The 12889-nt window shown below is 42.0% G+C and overlaps 1 protein-coding gene across 2 annotated transcripts in view; it reads right to left on the reverse strand.

Annotated features, from left to right (window-relative positions):
- The window catches only part of LOC139759491 (uncharacterized), a 34540-nt gene extending 25061 nt beyond the window's left edge, over positions 1-9479 (reverse strand). Inside the window, exons 1-2 of one of the 2 annotated variants that reach the window (XM_071681672.1) lie at positions 9136-9479; positions 4473-4676 (exon numbers count right to left, since the gene is read on the reverse strand). The gene's annotated coding sequence lies outside the window, so the exon portion shown is untranslated. The remainder of the gene's footprint in view (positions 1-4472; positions 4677-9135) is intronic. The other variant, XM_071681671.1, reaches the window with a different exon arrangement.
- Between the last annotated feature and the right edge of the window lie 3410 nt (positions 9480-12889).

Consider the following 12889-nt stretch of genomic DNA (forward strand, 5'->3'; position numbering starts at 1 on the left):
GAGAGAGAGAGAAGTTTGAGCTAGCTGGCTTATCAATCACCAGACTTGCCTGGCTTCTGGTATGAGAAAAGAGCATCCATGCGAACACAGCACGTCACACCTCACGAAATATTTCCATGTCTATAACAGTACTAAAGATCTGGCATTCTGTAAAAGTGTCAGGAAGTGGTGGTAGAATCTTGACTCACACAGTGGTGGCAAGAAGTGGTGGTAAAAGCAAGTTGTCACACAGTGTTGGCACGAAGTGGTGGCAGAGGTTATTGTCACACAGTGGTGTCAGGACGTGGCGTCAGAAGGCTGTGGCAGAAGTGTCAGGCGCCATCCATTAAGGGGAGGCAAACACCGAGGTATTGGCGGAGCAACTTGGTAATGGCAGGATAAACAACGTCAGCTGGTTGATGATGTTGACAGCTGGTACGGTCCAGAGCTGGCTATTGGTTCCACCTGCCGTTGTTGAGTCTACCTTCTCCTCTTACCTGTGACTCTTCCTGGCCTGTTGTTGAGTTTACCCCTCCCCCCTCTCACCTGTAACTCCCCCTAGCCTCACTCCTAACGTACACTTCTCTCTCTCTTTCCTCATCTGTGCCTCTTCCTTACCTCACCTCTCTCTCCTGTAAGCACTCTATGTATCACCTTTGACTCGTACCCTTACATAATTAGTCTCTGAGGAAGTTAGTAAAGTCATGGCCTATAGAAATAAGTATAGTCTATGTCTATAACTGTTTGCAGTAAACTGTTCGTGTCCATAATCTATTTCGTGACTGTTTAAGAATCATTCATCTTTGACACCTTCCCGTATGTTCCTGTTGACCTACAATACAGAACTTTCACCCTTCGAGAAGGCTGTTGGCCAGATCCCTAACCTCCCACACGAGCCTGGAAGACACGCCATAAGGGTAATGACCATTAAACCCGACGGTACGACCCTTCAGCACAAAGGTACTACCCTTGAGCTGATACAGTACAGTCTTGGAGCGTACGACCATTCGACCAATGGGTATGATGACGTCATGGTTTTGACCTGACCCCCTTTTATCAATTTAGGTCAAAGGGTATGGCCATTATACCCAAGGGTCATAATGTTGTGTTCAAGGGCTCAAGGGTCGCACTGTCGTACTTAGGGGTTTAAAAACACTGTCTAATCCCAGAAAATTTGCTTTATGATAAACGTAGCAACACGTATGTACGCAGACGATAACATGAATTTCTATCTGGAAAGACTAACATAAATCAAGATCACTATCACATGTTTTCGATAACATTTTACATAAGAATCGTGATAATGAACGAGGTGATTACGTCACCTGCGAGAGAAATACGTCATAGGCATTGAAAAACGACGCAGTGAGTTCGTCACCTGTCGAGTAGAATACGTCAGAGGTTGTGATAATGACGTAATGAACACGTCACTTTCATGCTGAGGATCAAGTACCATAATTTCTAAACATTCCTCTGAACAAATTAGAGATAATTAGCCACACACACACACACACACACACACACACACACACACACACACACACACACACCTCATGCTGCTATAATTTCCTTGCATGCCAACAGAAATTACTCCACATGGCAACATTCATATCGCTACATGGCAACTCTTGTGACTCATCATCCTCAAGACTCTAGATAATACAAGAAAGTTCAAGGTAAGAGGAAGCCTCTCCTTCATATTCCCCCAGCTATTCCCCAAGTTACAGACGCTCGGTAGATATTTCAGATCTAATGCACTGAAGTTTGTCCTTTTCACTGACACAAAATGGCCACTTTTCTCTCCCTTTCCAGGAGATGAATTCTCCTATTTTCGCATTGCATTCAATACATAATGATGCTCTTAAGACAGATCTATCACCCATGAAGGGTTCAGTTTATATTGCGAGATAGAAGTAATCGTATTCAAGAAGTTAAGTTATTGATGATTTCAGGGTATTCGAACCCAAAGAGATGATTGTATCTTTCTCATGGAGCTATTGTATTTGTACTGTATCTTAGCCAAGGGGCTATTGTATTTTACCTAAAGGGGTATTGTATCTTGCCCGCAGGGGTACTGACTGAAGAGGGTTAAAGTCGTACCATGAGGCTAATGCATTTTGTATGCCTACATGTGACACGTACGTAAACCACCATACATAGTATAGTCTCTCTCTCTCTCTCTCTCTCTCTCTCTCTCTCTCTCTCTCTCTCTCTCTCTCTCTCTCTCGCTCTCTCCACCCTCCTTATCTCCCTCCACTTTGTTAATATCTTCGAGCCTAAAGTTTAAGTAAGCTAGAGAGGGGCGGGGGAGATGCACGTGAGAATGGAATTTCTAATTAAGCAGACCAGAGCAAGCACAACGAAAATTGGGTTACTAAGTCCGTGTTTTTCAATTGCGCGCCGAGAGAGAGTGTTGCGCTGATTAGTGTTGTGTGTTGCTCTTTTTTTTCCAAGTGTTTGATTACTGTGTTGAGCTGAGTAGTTTTGGATCCTTCTAAAAACAAAAGACAAACGAAATTCTATCTCTCAGTTCCTCGTTGAACAGAATTAACTCATCCTCACTGTCGACATAAGAAGGCCTACGATGATGTGATCGTAAAAACATAAGGTAAAAATTCCTTCGTCATCTAACCTCATACGAATCATCTCGTTAGCATCGAAGACAAAATACGTCGATATCGGGAAATAATGTCGCCTGCAGGGATCGACAATTCTAAAAGCGACGCCCCATATTTCATCTTAGACTGTGGTGGTTTTTCTTCCAATATTGGTGGTACTGTGAGTGATGGATGCGAGGGCTGGAGGCTGTGTGTGTGTGTGTGTGTGTGTGTGTGTGTGTGTGTGTGTGTGTGTGTGTGTTCCTGTCGATGGGAACACGTAGGAAATATGGACGCATGAATGAACAATAATTTTTGATATATGGAATGGAAACAAAGGGAAGAAAAACATATAAATACAGATACATATGTATGAACATAGATCATTATACATTCCCTGCAGAACATATGGTCAAACAATAACAATGTTCAGTAAATGAGACTGAACAAGAACCAAGGATGGAAACCTAACCTCTGAACAATGTTGTTCTTGCAGAACATCTTCTAGAATAACACTAGACTGTCTGAAACCAAACCTTTTGAAAATGATCGATAGTCTGCGACAAAAACAATATAAACGTGTTAGTCTTGGTGATTCCTGATTACACAAAGTGATCCATGAAGACCATAAGGACTTAACACCAAGCACAAACCTACAGAGAAAAGGCCCTATTGTGTTTTCTGCCCTTTTAATCGAGCAATCGGGGTTAATGACCTTCGCCAATAATCCGAGACAATACGCGTTTTATTGTTCACTGTGAACGAAAAGCTTAACAACTTTCGCAGGTAACTAATGATTTTTCCCCCAATTGCTTCGTTGTTAAATGGAATTAGTCGGTAGAATTTGGTTGAGTCTGTGATGATCATTTGGGCCCCATCAGAGACAGAAGTCATTATGGTGTGTTGCGGGACCTGACTGGTGCACTGGGAGGACAGCGGAAGGTGTGTGTGTGTGTGTGTGAGAGAGAGAGAGAGAGAGAGAGAGAGAGAGAGAGAGAGAGAGAGAGAGAGAGAGAGAGAGAGAGAGAGAGAGAGAGAGAGAGAGGGAGGGAGGGAGGGAGGGATATGGAGAGAGAAAGAGGGGACTGACAGCTTCCTGCAAATGTCCCAAGAGAATTTTGAAGAGCCGTGGGATTTTGGGGTGGGTATCCCCCCTTCAGTAGCCCAGCTGGGGTACCTGCTCGAGATGGGTTCTTGGGAAACTAAAATTGGATCAGCTTGGCGATAGAAGAAGGAAATTGCCAGGGCAGGCTAAAGGAAGCCTCCAGCTTGACAGTTGATGACGGGTTGTGTGGAGTGTGTGTTTTAAAGGTGCACAAAATGTGATCAGGGGACGAATTGTGCCACTAGTGGAACAGATGTAAACCACAAGTAGACTATAGATAAGATGATAATGGATCAAATATTAGATCAAATATGTGGGATGCAGATGGATCAACAATGGACGAAAAGTGGTTCATTTAGTAGTCTTTGAGTTCAGTATATATGTACCAAAAATGGACTCTAAATGAATTATTTGTCTCTGTAGATGGACTGGAAAAGACCATAGAAGGACAGTGTGTGGACCATTATCAGATCATTAGAGGACCACAGATAAGTACCAAGCGGACCATAACTGGACCAATTGAAAACCAACAAATCCATCAATGTCAGTGAATTATAACAAGCTAGTTATACGCATTAGTTTTATCATACACAGAAATTCAAACAGCTAAAGACCTTTGGGTCCTTTTGAGGTTAGTGGAAGAGATCAGATTAGCGTGGTTAAAGCAGGAAGGCATACAGATGGCTCAAAGATAGAGAGAAAAACCCACAAACTCTTCATGCGATTTAGGAGGAACATATCGCGTGAGTCGTGAACTTGCAGCGAAACCAGTGTTACTTTGATTTACTCACCTTCATGTCTAGGTAGATGTTTCACCATGAAAGGGATAACCTACAGGAATCCGCTTCGAGCCTTTGAGAAGAACTTTAGCTATCGAAGGCGTGGCGGAGTTCCTCCCTGGGCTTTCAGCACCAGAGTTCATGTTCCTAGTTCTTGATCGCTGGCTTCTCAGCTCTGTGCCGAAGACACTTCGGTGCAACGTTTGCCCTCGAGTTCTGTATGCAGTGTGTTTGCACTCTGGCTTCACTCGTCGATGTCGAAGTTAATCCAGCATGATCAACACCAAACTGAACATTTATCTAATTCTAAAGGCTAAATGAATGGTCCGTTGCCCCATCAAATGCAGTAAATAGAGACGTTCACTGTCGTCCTGTGAAAATGAGAGTGAAAGAGCCACTGGCCTGAACAAATCGAAATAAGAGGAACAAAGCTCCGTTACGGAGTGTCAGTCAATAGTGTCAGCCGCCGAAAGCTGGGAATAGAAGGTAAATATTGGAGTTTCCTCTCCCATCTGGGCCGCCTCTCCCATCTGGGCCCACTCCCTACAACAACCAGTCCTGCCTCATAACTGTCACACTGTACGTGTACAACAGGTTGTACATATGTAATGTACATCCTTTCTCTCCTTCAGGGATAAAAGACATGGAAAGCAAACATAAGAATTATCCAGTATTGTGCATTACTTTGTCGTTCGTTATATTTTTACGAAACACCTGTAGTTTTTGCTTTTGGTGCAGACGCGTAAAATATAGCTGTGTTGCGCCAGACTCTGTTGGTTTCAGTCATTCCAGTAACGGTCAACTTCTGTATGTTGCTTTGTCCAGCTGCACCGATGGACAAAAGCTGTTAATAGCCAGTTACTGAATGGTTCCCCCCCCCCCCAAAAAAAAAAAAACCTATTCCATGAGAGAGAAAAAAGAAAATAAAAATATTCGTAGGACCTTAATACGTAACTGTATTTTGGCAGTGCGTCCAAGCCTCAGTACCGTTCTACGTCATACTGAAGACTTCAGCAATCAGGACCATAGGAAACAAAAATTGGCCCTTTCCTCCACACTGACTGTATCTCTTTACACCACACCACCACCCTACACACCGCAGTGAATAAGAATAACGTCCCTCTCGCTCCCACTCCAACCATAATAATTCGGCAGACCTCACTACCCATAGGGAACATTGACCCTTCCCTCAAGACGATCCACAGTTCTGCAGACAACATCACACGTCATCATACTAACAAAATCTCCCACGTTTTTCGCACGCTGCACCATAATAACTCTGTAGTCAGCACCACACATCGTTACAGAGAGAGAAAAAAAAAGATATCCCCATTTTTTTCCTTCACACAGGCCATAATCCTATAAGCCTCACCACCCTGTATCATTCATCAACAACGTTAAATCCCTCCCTCACCCCCTCGTCCCAAAAGATGACAGATTCAGTGCCCCTTGCTGACACATTTCAATATTTTGATGAGAATTATTCAGACATCACAGCGTTTTTAGAGACGTGTTTATGTGCTGCGTCAAATGCATAGATTACTAATGCGTGTATCAGTAACAGGAATCACATATATCAAAAACTTGGTATTCATTAAATCTTCTGTTGAACACTGATTAGCTAATCAACTTTGATGGAAATGTGGCTGCATCGTCTGGTATATTATATATGTATTTTTTTTATGTCTTGTGTTTGCGTCGTCAAAAATCGCTTTCTGTATCTCCCAGGTGAAGTTATGCCAATGGCCCACCTTACAAAACACATACATCCAGCTAAAAGTGCCTACTACATTCCCAACCACACACAAGTCGGCCTGTGCCATTAATGACACACACGAGAACACACACACACCCGACCTGTGCCGTTAATGGTACACCTGAGAATGGGCTGTCATTGTCAAGACATCCGCGCCGAATCCTTACACACACACACACACACACACACACACACACACACACACACACACACACACATTCCAATCAACACTACGTCACATTCCATCATTACATATCAACATGTATTTGATCGCTCTCATGATTCGTCTGAAAACACATGGCATGTGTTGCTCACCTATTGAAGACATTGCCCATAAAGTTATCACGATAACATGTATATTCAAAAGATATCAGAGGATATCACGGAAAAATAGGAAGTATAAAGAATCATGTGTATATCTTCTTTTTTTGCGAGAGGAATTCATAGGAATCTGATTTACCAATTTTTCCTAGTTATTTGTGTCCATTTTTTTTTTACCGAGCTGTTTGGTAGAGTAACTGGAAATGATGATGGAGATGGTCACAATGATGGTGGAGATGACTGTAGTGGTGGTGATAGCCGTGATGGTGAGGTTACGGTGATGGTGGAGATGACTGCAGTGGTGGTGATAGCCGTGATGGTGGTATGATGGCGATGGTAGGAGTGAAGATGGTGAGAATGGTGGTTGTGATGGTGATAGTGGCTATGGAGATACTGAAGGCGATAGAGATGATGATGGTGATGATGATGAGAACATATAAGACAGGCTGTCATGGTGAAGTTGTCTGGTGATGACACAGGTGGTGATTAACGAGATGGATGGTGATAGTGGTTGGGCTGATGATGATGATAATGATACAGATAATAATGATGTTGGTGATAATGGTGTCACTATAGATAACAAAGATGGTGAAGGTGCCATAGATACGCCAGCAGTAATAACGAAAAGGCGCTGAAAATAATGCCTTACGAAAGGTGATGACAGATATAGTGATGATGATGGTGTAGTGAATGACGATAATAGTGATCAAATAGGTATGTTGATGATGATGATATGGTGAAGGACTATAATAGTGATCAAGGAAATAATGATATCTTTATTGACAGGAAACTTCCTGATTTTCCTCAGTAATGTCACAGAAACAATAATGCTGTCTTTACTAACAACTTTTGATCCATATTTTCGTATCATACTTATAAACTAATATTACGAAACTTTTGGAGTTTTATGCCCGCAATCTTTGGAAAACATCTTCTGAATCACAGTGATCATTTCATGCCATTATTGAGCACTTACAGATCATTTTCGTAATTCCCAAATGACTCAAAAATATTATCATCACTATCAATAGGTAAGATCATATACCAACTTCGGGAACATTACTTTTTTTGCTTAAAGACTTTAAAAAAAATGAAAACCTCCCTTTTAAACATCTTAACTCTTCTTCATAATCAACTTATGAACTAACTTAGGCTGATGAAGTAGATGAATTACATCTTTTTTTTTGATATTACATTTTTTGTGTAATCTACGCTTTCATGGTATTCCCACGTATTCCCTGCGTGTCGTAGAAGGCGACTAAAAGGGGGAGAGCTGGGGGGGGGGGGGGGAATCTGACGAATATGCATGGAAAAAATAGATTTTTCTATTCATTTATGCGGGGAGCTTCACTAGGGGAAGTATTCAACAATATGGCAGAAGCTGGGAAAATCCCCCAAAATACTAAATATTGCGGGAGATTGTAATTTCGACCAGCCGAAAATAGTGACCCAAATTTTGTGGAAGTAATAACCACAGGAGGGTCGGTGAGGGCGAAACATTATCATGAATTCTTGATGTGAAGGGGAGAGGCGCTAAAAATCAAGGCTGAGCCGGGAGAGAGTGAGGGAGAGAGAGAGAGAGGGAAAGACGGGCGGTGGACTGGAAAGGGAGAACGAAAAAACGAGGGAAAGGAAGACAAATAGAAGAAATGATGCAGTGATCCATATTTACGTCCGACTTCAACTTGATATAAAACCCGAAGAGAGACACGTAACGATACATGTCATAACGTCGTACGCCAGGCAGTTACTCGGCCTGGGATAGTCTTTCGTTTCGAATCCCAGTCGTCTGGTCCAAAACTGTCGTACGGCATGTATTTGCCAATTTGCAATATCATGAAGTAAGTTATTTCCATGAACTGTTCTGGCATACAGTGTATTCATATGCGCTAAAATTCTCGAAAAAAATCACTGGCACCACGAACTGAATACAATTTTTAAGCATTTTTAAGATTTTTTTTGTATTTTTCATTCATGATGCATAAAACACTTTCATATACACACCAACAAAATCATTGTATGATCATATCTCAGACATGATAGGTAGTAAGTCCAATGGTCACCATCGTAATGGAAATATAAGATTTTTCAATATGGTGAGAAAGACGTTTTCCAGAATCCACAGATGTTTGAGTATCCAACCTCCAGTCTTTGACATCTTTTCTCCTGTAATATTAACGGAATTTCCAGTCTTATGATACTAATCACAATATGAATTATAGATATATAGCTGATAAGCCTCAAGTGCATTTGCAATACTTCAGTGTTTGCCATTCTTTGCAGTTTCCCAGTGTAGAGCTAACATGTTCTTGATATTGTAGAAAACCATTGTCAAGATTTCTAAAAAAGATAACTTTCATCATGGCAGACCCAAAATATATCGTAATCTTTCTGTTCTCAAAAGTTTTAAATGGACTAATTAACTCTGATATAATCATGCTAAATTGTTTACGAGAGCTGTTCCCTTTTTGAGCTTTCCCTAACTAGTATATTTACACAGAAGTAATTACACACGTCCAGGATTAATTAAAGAAGGACAGAGAATGATTAACTTCAAGAGAAAGGAATTTCATCAGAACGTCCAGTCAATCATCATACCTTGGAAATGCTGCCTGCTGGTCCACTGTCTTGACACTCCCTCACTGTTGGGGGAAGAACCTTCCTTCTATCTTCGCTCTCTACTTCGCCAGTTTTCGATGGATACTTACGAACTCACTCAGACCGCAATGATCAAAGACCTAAAAGATTTTCAAAATCCTAATCACTCGAATTGTACATTAGCACCTTGACTGAATCATCAATATTTGATGTTTCCTGTCGATGAGATATACCGTTTGATTAAGAAGCCATCTAGGAAATGTTTTTCTCGTTCTTTCTTTAAACACGTGGCGAGCGGCAGAGGGCAGAGGAGCCCAACACCCTTACCATTCACCCGCGAGTTTCACACTGAGTTGTGTAGCCTGAAGCTGAGGCCTCACACGGGTGGGGGACCCGGGAAGCTGTGGTGGGGGGGGGATGACGGCCTGGAGCTGGGGCCTCACATGGATAAGGGATCCAGAGTGAGTTGTGGTTTGGAGGGAGAGACAACACCAGTTGCCACTTGGATGTTTGCCGTCGGGTTATAAAGTGATAAATCATATCCTTTCATCCTCTCAGATCTTATAGTTCCTGGAGATGAAATGCTCTAGATTATCAGTGATAACTACAGCAGTCTGGAGTATTTGGAGGATTAGGTGTCTAACAACAATACGCAAATTCGCCTCAATCCTTTGAACATGGCCCTTGGACATGATGGCCTAGCCTTTAACTAGGAGGTTAAAGACCATGCCATCATCTCTAAGGGTCTTCGTTCGTACCTCTTGCTTAAGAGGCGTACTATTTACCCTAGTAGGTCTACCGTTGTGCTCAAGGATCGAACAGCCGTACTCAAGAAGTCAAGACAGTGCTAAATGCGTTTAAGTTTCTTGTTCATGAACATCTAACTTGCGAGGGACTAGTTTGAAAGGAATGGCTTAATGTGTTAAGCTCAGATAATGTCGCTATCGTCTTTGAAATCTCTTAAGAAGAGGCAGTACATAATAAGAGAGATGATAATGTGAACTACAAATGAATCACTGGCGAACAGAAGGGTAAATCTGTCACTGTTGCGACTGGCCAAAATGGAAAGTCGCTTTGGTGACGTTTTAAGAAGAAGAATGGCATCAAATGCTACTAGGATGGTTCTTGTGCTTTGAAGGAGATCAGTACCACTGTCATCAACCCGAACTGATGGGAATCGATGAGGCAAAGTGAAGGGTGAAATACTTAAAAGAGGAACGGGGGATTCTTTCGGAGAATTAAGACCTGACAGTGTATGAAGTCTGCACGACAAAATAATGTCATTCAGATCATATTCTATGGACATGAAACGTCTTCCTCAAATAGATATCTATGGAAGCGTCTTAGTAAAGGAAACCACAAGATCAATGATGAGTATCATTTGTTGATAATCCCCAGCTGTACTAAGTCGTAAACAAACAAAAAATTTAGACTACATTTTATATATATACGTGTGTATTGTAACATTAAACCTGATAAAAGATTTTGAAAAGTGTTCCGCTGGGATCAAAGCTTTTCCTAAACAGCTTTTAAACTCTGAGACGATAAGTTTTTTTTTTTTGAAAAGTTGTCGAAGGCCTTCATATGCTTGAGCCTATCAAAGTAAGTCATCTCGACTGATAGGAAAGCAAAGTTTCTTTTTTTAACTTATTATTTGGCATTTTTCACCTAAGCCAAGACGTAATACTGAAAGTGGTGTGCTAGAGACCCTGAGGTTGATGAAATTAAGACTGGCAGTGTCTGGGTTCAGCTCAGAGAGGGATAGCATTTTATCTCCCCCTTGGGTACCAATTCAAAAGGTTATGGACATCATGACGTCGTGCTTGCTTAGATGATAATCCTTGACGCAGCCTTACCGTCACGCCTCCCTTCAGGACACACAATGCTTCGTCGCCACGACCAAAAACTACAGTTACGGCCCAGCCTTTTCCTTGGGAGAAAAGGGGGGGAAGCAGTGTCATATTAAATGCCTCACCCCAGGGGGTCAAACTTCAAACGACCCTAATATCCGCTGAACCGCACAACAGGCGGGGTGTAGTCTCAACAACGTCAACTTCGTCCGACAAGAGAGAGAGAGAGAGAGAGAGAGAGAGAGAGAGAGAGAGAGAGAGAGAGAGAGAGAGAGAGAGAGAGAGAGAGAGAGAGAGAGAGAGAGACTCAGTGCATCTCTTCGGGACTCTCACTCCTCCTTTCACTTCTCCAGAACTTGGCTTATTTCTGAAAACCGTAAGGCAGTTATCAGGCTTTGTTTTCGAAACGCTTTAGAGTTGTGTTGGACACGATAACAAAGAATATAAAGACGTCTGAGTCTCTCTCTGTTTTTAGTTCATGTTACAAACTCATGCACGATCTAATCTCACTAACCTCTGAGATCTATTACTCCTTGATACATAGATAAGAAATATGTAAAGATGTAGCGTAATCTTTATTCTAGTTTTTGTACAATTCCTAGTGTTTATTTCAGTGGCATTTCGAGCACAGATGAGTATGTTACGTGGAAAAGGAGTATAGACAGAGTGTGTAAGGTGTGAAAGAGTATAGATGGAATAGGTGTGATCTGTGGTTAAGCACGCACCCATATAGTTCACTATGTTCCATGAAAACATTTAACTTAGACGAGTGGAATCCACGAACGCAAACTGTTCTATATAGCACCTTGATGACCTTAAGCTCATTCGCACAGAAGCATATCTACTCATCTTTTATCATTAGAATTCATACTAAGATGGTCTAGGAGGTGGCAGCATCATTGATTAGAGTTGCAGACTCCCTGAGAACATTTGCCATCCTCTCCTCCTGCGATTCTATGTATAGAATCAGCGGGGTGAGGCGCGGCAAGGGAATGGGAAGGAGGGAGAGAGATAATTTCCTCCTGATACTGGTGGGAGGTCGGAGCTTAATTGACTTGATGCGTGGCGTCACCTGTGAGTGGGAGGAACCCTACCAACAACATGTTTTCTACAACAGTCTGGGATGGTTGTTGTTGTAGGTGGTGGTGGTTGTAGTGGTGGTAAATAAGGGTGGAGGAGGTGGTGTTCTAGTTTTGGCGGTGAGGATGATGGTGAGGATGAGAGTTATAGTGATGATGCCGGAGATAGTGATGATAATGGTTGACGGTGAAGGAGGTAGGTATTGACCTCGCTGTTGTTGTGGTGGCGTTGGTTAGTAGCTGTGGTAGCGACAATTGTAATTGTGGCAATAGAGAAAATAAATATTCTGATAATCCGATATTCAATGATTGTCTTCCAGGAGTGTCCATCTGTTAACTGTGGTATGTATTTACACCACTAACCTGTATCACATTCTGATATGAATAAACAGATAAAACAAATAATGTTAAAATGACCATTTAATAAGCTTTTCAGTCTTTAACTTCAGACAGGATTAAAGCTTTTAATTATACCACTTGACAACATCTGGCGTTCAACTGTATTCAATACTAGATATAATTGCTATCGTTAATGACCACCTGTGAACTGTTTGGCAACTGTTCGTTTACATGGAACAGCTGTGTCGCATCAGCTGATTCTCTGGCATGTCTTACATTACAGTTTGGTATCTTGTGTGTTTGTTGATCTATATACGATAGCTGCTCGGTTTCTATCTATCCTTCATATAAGTCGGCAGCACCACTATACAGCACAGGCGTCTACCTTCCCCTCCCCCAATCCCTGTCACACACCACTACATAACTCAGACTTCAACCCCGTCACACACCACTATATATCCCAGGCTTCAACCCTGTCACACGTCA

Source organism: Panulirus ornatus, chromosome 33, assembly GCF_036320965.1.
Source record: "Panulirus ornatus isolate Po-2019 chromosome 33, ASM3632096v1, whole genome shotgun sequence".
Taxonomy (NCBI): domain Eukaryota; kingdom Metazoa; phylum Arthropoda; class Malacostraca; order Decapoda; family Palinuridae; genus Panulirus; species Panulirus ornatus.